Genomic DNA, 8,978 nt, shown 5'->3' on the forward strand with positions numbered 1-8,978 from the left:
GTCCTCCTGAGCCTCAGCCGCCTGGGCCTGGACCGCAGAGACAGCGGGCCGGCCTGGTGTTCGTGGTGTGGAACATGGCACCAGGTGGGTCCGTCAGAGCAGCAGGCCCGGCAGGACAGGGATAGGTCGGATGTCCTCCCCAAGAAGCGTGTTCGCACACACGTATCTACACGCGGGAGGGAGAGGGACGGTTGTGGCAGGAGCTGGTTCTCAGGGCTCTGGGGCCCCCAGCAGGCTGCGAATTCAGGCAGGGATGGGTATGTTGCAATCCTGAGTCCACATTCCACAGGCCAGCCCCGGAGAATTCCTTCTTTCCCCGGGGCCTCCCCTCCGCTCTGACGGCTCTCACCCAGTTGGCTCATGGAGGGTCATCTATTTGCTGACAGTCAACTGATTTCAACGCCAGGCAGCTTCCCCAGGTAGACGCAGAAGCCACCACACCCAGCCCCAGGGCCCGTTACAAACGTCTGGCCTGGCTCGGCACAGGACACACCCCGGGCTTTCTGACACGTCCCCTGACCTCCTGCCCCATGCAGAATGGAGCTGACCCCTCAGGCTGGCCCCCCCCCCCCCCCGTGTGAGCTGTTGCCTGGTCCTCACACTGGTTCTGCGAGGGGCTCCGCACGCCGTCATGGAGTGCCTTCTGGGGACGGGCTCTGTGCTGGGGGCGGGGGGTCTGCTGGGGAGAACGGTGGTCATCGGGCCCGTGCCTGTTGTCCCATTTCACTAAGAGGGAAACCAAGGCCCAGAATGGAGAAGGTGGAGCCAGGACCTGACTCTGGTCTCCCGCTGAAGGACACAGAGGAGGACAGCCACCGTCCTCGACCTCCAGTGCCCCGCCCCCCACCTTCCCTCAGCCCTGGCGAGGGCAGGGCTCCCAAGGCCTGTGTCCCCCTCCCCCACCTGGCCAGTGACCCGCCCCAGCCTGCCAGCAGGAGGTGGCCAGGTGGCATTCCTCCGTCCTGCCGGGAAGGGCCCCCAGAGAGCCGTTTGTACAAGCTGGACTGGACAGGCTGTGACTCGGGGTGCTGTGGGCTGGCTGAGTCACAGGGTGAGACTCTGAGTCAGCACCCCAACCCTGAGCCCTAGGCCTAGAGCTGGGGAGACGTGGTCACCTGGTCAGCCTGCGGTGGACCCCCGCGGTTTGGAAGGGCAGCCCTGGCCCCGAGGGGGGGCCACTGGAAGGTGTTAAGCAGCCCAGAAGCTGCTCCAAAGCCAGGCTGCCGTGGTGACCCTCAGAGTGGACGCTGTCTCCGTCCTGGTCCTGGGGTTAGGAGGAGAAGGCGTTTGCAGGAAGGCAGCCTGAGGCCAAAGGATAAGGGGACCCCCCCCATGTCCGGGAACAGGTCGTTGTCCTTGAAGGGGAGGTCCCGGGGTCACGCTGTCAGGGTGGAAGCATGCATCAAAAGACGGATATGGGAGCGCCTGGGGGGCTCAGTTAGACGAGCGACTCTATTTTCAGCTCAGGTCATGACCTTGGGGTCATGGGATGGAGCCCCGTGAGGGGCTCCACGCTCTGCAGGGAGTCTGCTTCTCTCTTCTCTGCCTCTCCCCTCATTCACGCTGGCGCACACTCTCTAAAATAAATAAATCTTTTCACCGCAAAACAAAAAAACCAAAAGACAAGTATGGCCAGTAGGTTGAAATGAACATTGGTGTTGCTTGCTCCTTCTGAGTTGGAACAAGGACACGTTGCGCCCTTCATGTCTCGAGGGAATCTTCTGGAGTGTGGGTTCTGAGTCTGTAGGGCACGTCCCCGGAGAGTTGGAGCATCTACGCTGCTACAAATTCCCAGTGATGCTGGTGGCCTGACCTGGGATCCCACTTTAAGGACCACGGCTGGACACAATGGGTTTTGCTCAATTTTGGCACAGTGAAGAACATGACAGGAGAACAGCCGGCTGGCTGGAGGGGCCGGGAGGACCCAGTCTCCTGTGGCTGAGACTCAGAGCCTGGGTGGCACGTTGACTTCCCTGGTCTCCTGAGAGCATGTCTGCCCCAGGGCCTTTGCACTGGACCATCCTCTGCGGGATCTCTGTGCCCAGCTCCCATCTGTCCCCAAGGGAAGGGCTTCCGTGAGTCTGTCCTGCTGGCTCCCGCGGGCTTGTTTCCACTGACTGGTTCCTTCCCGTCCCGTTTCTTTGTGTGCTCCTGTTGTCCGCCATTGCCCCCGGGAGACCGTGCACCCTGAGGCGGTGCCCCGGCTCTCGCGCCCCTCTTCACGTCCCTGGGCGCAGCCTGAGCCTCACGCGCGACGGGCTGGGCCGTGTGTGGACCCTCGTTCTGACTCGCTGCCCCTGCTGCTGGTGCTCACCCCGGGGCCCCGGTGGGGACGCTGTCGAGGGCGGGGGAGCGCGCCCCCCCAGTGCTGGGCGGGGGTTCCGTCCCTGTGTGAGGGGCTGGGTGGCCTGCGTGTGCGGGGACGGCGTGCACAGCTCAGGCGGAGAGGCCTGCGTCTGGCTCAGGAGAGTGCCCGTGTGGCGCGGCGCCGGGACACCATCCCTTCAGTGGGGCACCTCTGGAGGGAGACGTAGTTGGGGCACCGTTGGGGCACCTCTGGAGGGAGACGTAGGTCCTGTCAATTAGCCTGGAATTCGGGGTCGGGGGTGGTGCTGCAGCGTCTTTGTTTACCCAGAGCTGCTGCCATCCCGTCCGCTCCCAAGGCCTCTGGGCTCTCGGGTCGCTCTCGGGTCAGCCCGAGGGCGTGAGGGCTTGTCTGAGACCCCCAGCCTCCCGCTCGCTGTCGGAGAGCCAGCAGCAGCCCTGGGTGACACCTGCTTCAGTTTTATTTATTCATGTAATTTTAATTTGTATTTTTATTTTTGAGAGAGAGGGTGCGCAAGTGGGGGGCAGGGGCAGGGAGAGGGACAAGCAGACCCCGCGCTGAGCAGGGAGCCTGACTTGGGGCTCGATCCCACGACCCCGAGATCGTGACCTGAGCCTAAACCAAGAGTCAGACGCGTACCCGACTGAGCCCCCCAGGCGCCCCTCTTCTCCTGAAGCCCCACCCCACCCGCCATATGTGTCCATCTCCTGGGAGGACAGGGCCACAGCCGCTGCCCCCACTGTCTAGATGACGTGGCAGGGGGTCACAGAGGAGCCGTGGCCCCCGGCCAGCCCAGCCCCCCCACACCTCCACCTGCTGTCTTCCATGGATGGGGGTGTCTCACCCCGGGAGGATGTTGCCACCCGCTGAGCGTGGGGCACAGGGCACCCCTGCATCCTCACCTGGGGCTCCAGCTGTCACCTGGACCGGCCTGAGCTGCTGCCCGCCCCCGTCTCTGGCTGTGTCCTGACACTGCCCGGGGCCCTGCGTGGGGGGGGGGTGTCTGCCAGTCTGGAGCTGACTCTGTCCTGTGACCTGACCTGTGGGCCGTGAGTTGTCGTCCAGGGAACAGCCGCGAGGGCCAGGTCTCCACACGGGCACATAAGGCCCCTGGCCGACCTGGTCTGCCCGTCACTGTCTGCGGGTGCAGCTCTGCGGGGAACCCCTTTCCTTGTGGTTGAAGGAGGTCGGCCTGTCCCTGGGAAGTCTCCGTGGCAGGGACTCAGGAGAGCCGTGATCTGGTGAGAGCCTGGACAGGTCTGACCCAGGTCAGGACCCAGAGAGCTCTAGCCCCCCAACATGCTAGGGGTTCCTTTGCAGGTTGCTGGCCTTGGGGACATCATGGTGTGAGCTCCCCCGCTCACTGTGGCCCCTTCCTCGGCCGGGCCCCGAGCTCTAGGTGGCCCGAGGCGGGGGGTGTTGCCAAACCGTGTCCTCGCAGACGTGGGTGGGGGCGCCATGTGGGGCCCGGTCCAGGAACTCCCTTCCTGGGCACTCCGCCCCCCACTTGTTTACCTGGGGCTGCAGCAGGTCAGAGCCTGGGAGGGCCCTCCCCGCGGAATGCGGGCCCCACCCGAGCCTGGAGCCCGGCCTGGTCCTCTGCGCGGAGTGTCCCTGATGGCTGCCCATGTGGGCAGGGCGGCCGGGTGTGGACCCTTCCGGGGGGACAGCTCGCGACACACGTGACGGCCCTGGTCCCCGTTGCTTCCCTGGGAAGCCCAGCGGGTCCCGGTCCCTGGGGGGCGGCGGCCCGGGTCTAATGCGGAGGGAGGTGCTGGTGGCTGGGAGCGGGCTTTGCGGCCGTGCTGGGTGCTCGCAGCCGTGGGCTGTCTGAGCAAAGTCACGGGCAGGAGCACCGGACACACAGCGCCCTCTCGTGCTCACTGGCCTCTGCCTGGCCAGCAGAGGGGACGGCGCCTGCCGTGGGGGATCCCGGAGGTGCTTCCACTTAGGACACTTAGGGGTTGGAAGGTCTGCAAATGGCCCCGGAGGTCAGCCTGCCTGCGCTCCTCACCCACCGCCCTGCTTCAAGGCGCCCGTCCTGCGCGGTGTGGGCCTCATGCCATCCGTTGGGTCCCCGGATCCCTGGACCCCCAGTGGTTCACGCCCCCACCCATGCTGACAAGAGAACAGCACCGTCCCTCTGCCCCTGCCCTCCTCACCTCTCGGAAGCCGTCTGGGACCGGGTGTGGCTGGAAGGGTGGCCGGGCTGTAAGTGGTCAGGGGCTCCCGGACCCCTGAGGACCGAGTGGGAGGTCTGTGGCGGGTGTCCATGGGCGCCTTGTCCCTCTTGTGGGGCTCCTCTGTCCGTGGCCCACAGTGGCCACCAGTCCCCTCCTTGGGCCTAGGCACTCACCGTAGCTTCACGGGGCTGGCGGTATGGGGAGGGGGCCTGGCTGGCTGCGCCCGGCCCTGGGAAGTCAGGTGAGCCATGAAACCAAGCGTCTGGGTCCCGTGCTCATTAAACCCTCAGCCAGCAGCGCGGGGCCCGGGGCTCTCGGCTGGGCTCCAAGTAGGTAACACAGCGTCCTTGGCATTGGCTGCCGGGGACCCCGCTGTGTCCCGGGCCCCACCCCACGGGGCGTGCGGGGTTCTCTGGCTCCATCCTTTGCTGACCCCAGACCAGTGTCTGAGTTCTAGAGCTCTATGACTGTGAAGGGCTTCTGGGCCGTTCCTCCCACGTCGCTGGTGCTCTCTCTCCCTGCGGCCGAGCCTCGCATCCCCGCCCCCCCCCAGGACTGCCGTGCTGTGGGCAGGAAGCCACCAAGGCTGGCGCGTGGCCAGTGCTGGACTTGCTTGGGGGGTGGAGGGGCCGGCCCCTCACCGGGGTTGGCTCTCCGGGTAGGGTGCGGCAGGTGGGACAGTGTCCTGTGGGGTGCATGCTGGAAAGTGCTTCCCGGGGTGCCGAGCAGGGGTGGCCCACGGGAGTGGAGCGTGGCAAGGCACCTGGTGTCCGGAGGGCCCACGGGCCTTGCTCCGGCTGCCAGTGTGGTGGGCGTGGCCCCCTTGCCACCCTCTACCGTCTGCTCCTGCCCGCCTGCCAGCCCGGCTCCACCCCGCCACGCCCCATCTTGCTGCTGCGCTCGCCTTCTGTGACCGCGGTCCTTGTCCCCAGAAGGCAGGGGATGCTGGGGCTGGGCAGCTCCCTCCCGTGGCCCAGGCCAACCTCCCAGTCTTCCTCTTCCAGAAAGGTGGGATAGATCCAACCCTTTCTCCCTTCTGGATCAGGGTCTGGGGTCAGTGTTTATGTCCCACTGGGGAAGCATGGCCGGTGTGGCCACCCGAGTGCTGTGGGGGCAGAAGGCCCGTCCAGCGGAGGGCAAGGGACAGCCCCCTCTGCCACATCTGTCCGTACCCCCCACAGAAGCTAGCAGGGGAGTATTTACGGGTTTCTCCTCCAGGCCAAGTAAGGCAGAGTGAGCACACTCCCGGGAGACACAATGGGCGGGCTCGGGGCAGGACCCCACCCCACCCTGGCAGCTGTCACCTGGGACTCTGACCTCCGGTCCCTGGGCCCCACCTGGCCACCCCAGAGCTTTGCCCGGCTGGCAGCAGAAGGCAGGCCTGAAAGGTCCCCACCCGGGTCAGGAAAGGCCGAGTCTAGTCCTGCCATTGCCCTGGGGACTCGGATGACTCCCGCCCTGCAGGCCCCGTGTGGAAGGACAGCCCGGGCCACGCGTCTGAGCCCTCCTGTGCTGCGTTCCTCCCAGTTTTCAATCTGTGGGGCCAGTTCACTTGTGAACAAGTCCAGGACACATGAGAACGTTCTCCTGCCGGGAGAGGGGGCCTTACAGACAGAGGCAGGGACCCTCGTGCACAGGTGGACGGTGACAGTGGCTGGGGGAGACCCTTCTGGAACTTCTTGTACACCTAGGGGCACAAATCCTGTTTCTGTTTCTGTTTAACACAAGAGAAATCCTTCTGTGCGTGGACGGCGGGCAGTGGTGTGGGTGTGGTGTTGGTGGTGCCCGAGGCCCGAGCCCACAGTCGCCCTCTCCTGCCCCGTGCCTTCGGGGTCCCCGTCACCAGCTGAGGAAGCAGGCAGAGCGGGGACAGAACCACCCGATTTCAGACTCTGGCCTCTCCCAGGGACACTGTCCTTTCAGCTTCTCATGCTGATAGGGGCCGCAGCGTGACGTCAGAGCCTCCGCCCCACGTCAGCCGGAGCCCCCGTGAGCCGCTGGGGTCCCGCCTCTGCTCTGTGTGTGGTGCTGGCCTGTGCGTCCCGCGGGCAACGTGGCATCGTGCTCCGCGGCCACGTGTGTTTCCTGGAGCCTCCCTGCAGGTGGGCCTGGAGACACCCACCCCGGTCACTGGGGACCCTGCCGGCCTGTGAAGTGCCCGCCCATCACCCCCATAGCCCTTCCTGCATGCTTTGTTCACCCTGCTTTGTAGATGGGGAAACTGAGGCTCAGAGCTCAGGCTCCCATAGGAGGGATGGGGTGGGGACAGTCTGGGCCCACCTGACACACAGGCCAGCCTCAGGGGACATGTCCCAGGAACTGTGTGCTGAGCGGGGTCTCTGGTGTCTCCTGGGGGCTGGGGCTGTGGAGTCCCACACGCTTGCTGGCCCTCTGTCTCCCCTTCCTGACCTGGCACTGGCCAGGACCCGGGGTCAGTGTGTCCCATGTCCAGACCGCAGTTCCGTCATCCACAGGACAAGGGTCTGGTGGGCTGCTTGCTGGGTGGGCCTTCTGGGCTCTGGGGGCTGTGCAAGGGTCTGTAAAGGGTTAAGCATGTGCTCTGGGTGAGGGGGCCTGGCAGGAGGGAGCCCTTTCCTGCCCAGCAGGGCTCTCTCCCCCCACCCCCAACCTATTGTTCCTGGCTCAGGAAAAGGCATATTTCTCCCATGAGGTCACGGGCCAGCTGGGGCAGCTCTGGTGGGAGGTGGTAGCTGCAGGGCAGGGCCCCGGTCCCCTCCGACTGAGTTCTTCCTTCTCTGCTTTAGCCTGGGGCTGAGCAGCCCCTCCTCCGGCCTTCCCCCAGTCTTAGCTGGTCTTCAAGGCCAGAGGAAATGTCACCTCCTACAGCCTCCATGGCTGCATGGCGGGTCCCACGAGCCCCAAACCCAAGTCCTGGCTGTACCGCACGGAAGCCGTGCCCCTCAGAGACCCTCCCCCTCCGCATCTGGACAGACGGGCATCCTGAGCAGGGGCTCTGGCGGCCAGGTTCCTCTGCCCCCTGGCCCCGTCCCCAGTCCCTGATAGCAGGGGACCCGCGCCCCTTCCCCCGGCCACGCCGCCGCCCTGCCGGGGCTGCGAGCCAGTGGGCCTCGGTTCCCCGCTCACGTCCCCCGGGCCGGCGTCCAGGGCTGTCCGGGCGCCACCCGCCTGCCTGGTGCCCAGCCTCCTGGCTGCGCTGATGGCAGAAGAGGAGTTGGGGACAGTGCCAGGCCGGCTCACAGACCGTCCCCGTGCGAGCTGGTGTGCTGCCCCCCAAACATCCCGGGGTGCCTCGGAGAGCTGGAGACCCCACCTCCGCGGCACACACGGCCCGTCCCTCCCATTCCTGCTGTGTCCCCGTCTGCGGAGCCGGCCAGGTCGTTGTGTGTTGGGTGCGTGAGCGAAGGAAGGCGTGAGGGGCTCACGGGCTGCAGGCTGGGGGTCACCTGGCAGCCCTCTGACCCTGCTCTCCCCGACTCTTCATCTCCGACTTCCTGCTTTGCGCAGATAAGCTTCTGAGAGATTCTGTCTGTCCTGCTCAGCCTGGGGTGCGGAGAGGGTGGGGGCCGCACACCTCGGGCTCCGCCAACAGCAGACGGGGCTCGGGCCAGCCCCCTGCCCCTTGGATTCGAGTTTCTGACATCCCTCCCTGAACTCAGGAGATGGTTTATTTGTTTATTTTGGTAAAAGACACAGAATGTAGAGGCTCCTGGCTGGCTCAGTCGGTAGGACATGCAACTCTTTTTTATTTTAATTTTATTTATTTATTCTTAAGTAATCTCTACACCCGATGTGGGACCTGAACTCAAGACCCTGAGATCAAGAGTCGCGTGCTCTTCCCACTGAGTCAGCCAGGCGCCCCAAGCATGTGACTCTTGATCTCGGGGTTGTGAGTTCAGGCCCCACTTTGGGTGTAGAGAGCACTTAAAAATGAAATTAAAAAAAAGAAGAAGAAAGAAAAAGACACAGAACATAAAATTGATTATCTTAACCATTTTTTAAGATTTTATTTATTTGGGAGAGAGCACAAACAGAGGGAGGGGCAGAGGGAGAGGGAGAAGCAGGCTTCCCGCTGAGCAGGGAGCCTGACGTGGGGCTCGATCCCAGGACCCCGGGATCATGACCTGAGCTGAAGGCAGACGCTTAAACTATTGAGCCACCCAGGTGCCCTATTTTAACCATTTTTAAGTGTGCAGTTCAGTGGCATTATGTGCTTTCTCGGTATTGTTCAACCGACCCCACCACACATCCTCAAACTTTCCGTCTTCCTAAACTGAGGCACTACCGTCACCTTCCCCGTCCCAGCCGCAGGGCTACTCACAAGCCAGGCCCAGGGAATGTAAGGGCGCATCCTGTCCCCCCTCCAAGCTGTGCCTCCGCCTCCGAGAACCTCCCTGGTGCCTGCACAGCAGAAGCCCTCCCGGCTCGCTCCCTCCCTGCTCACTGGTGCTCCCCCCGGCACGCAGTGTGCTCCCCCCTGGCTCGCGGGT

Source organism: Phoca vitulina, unplaced genomic scaffold (genome assembly GCF_004348235.1).
Source record: "Phoca vitulina isolate PV1807 unplaced genomic scaffold, GSC_HSeal_1.0 scaffold56, whole genome shotgun sequence".
Taxonomy (NCBI): Eukaryota; Metazoa; Chordata; class Mammalia; order Carnivora; family Phocidae; genus Phoca; species Phoca vitulina.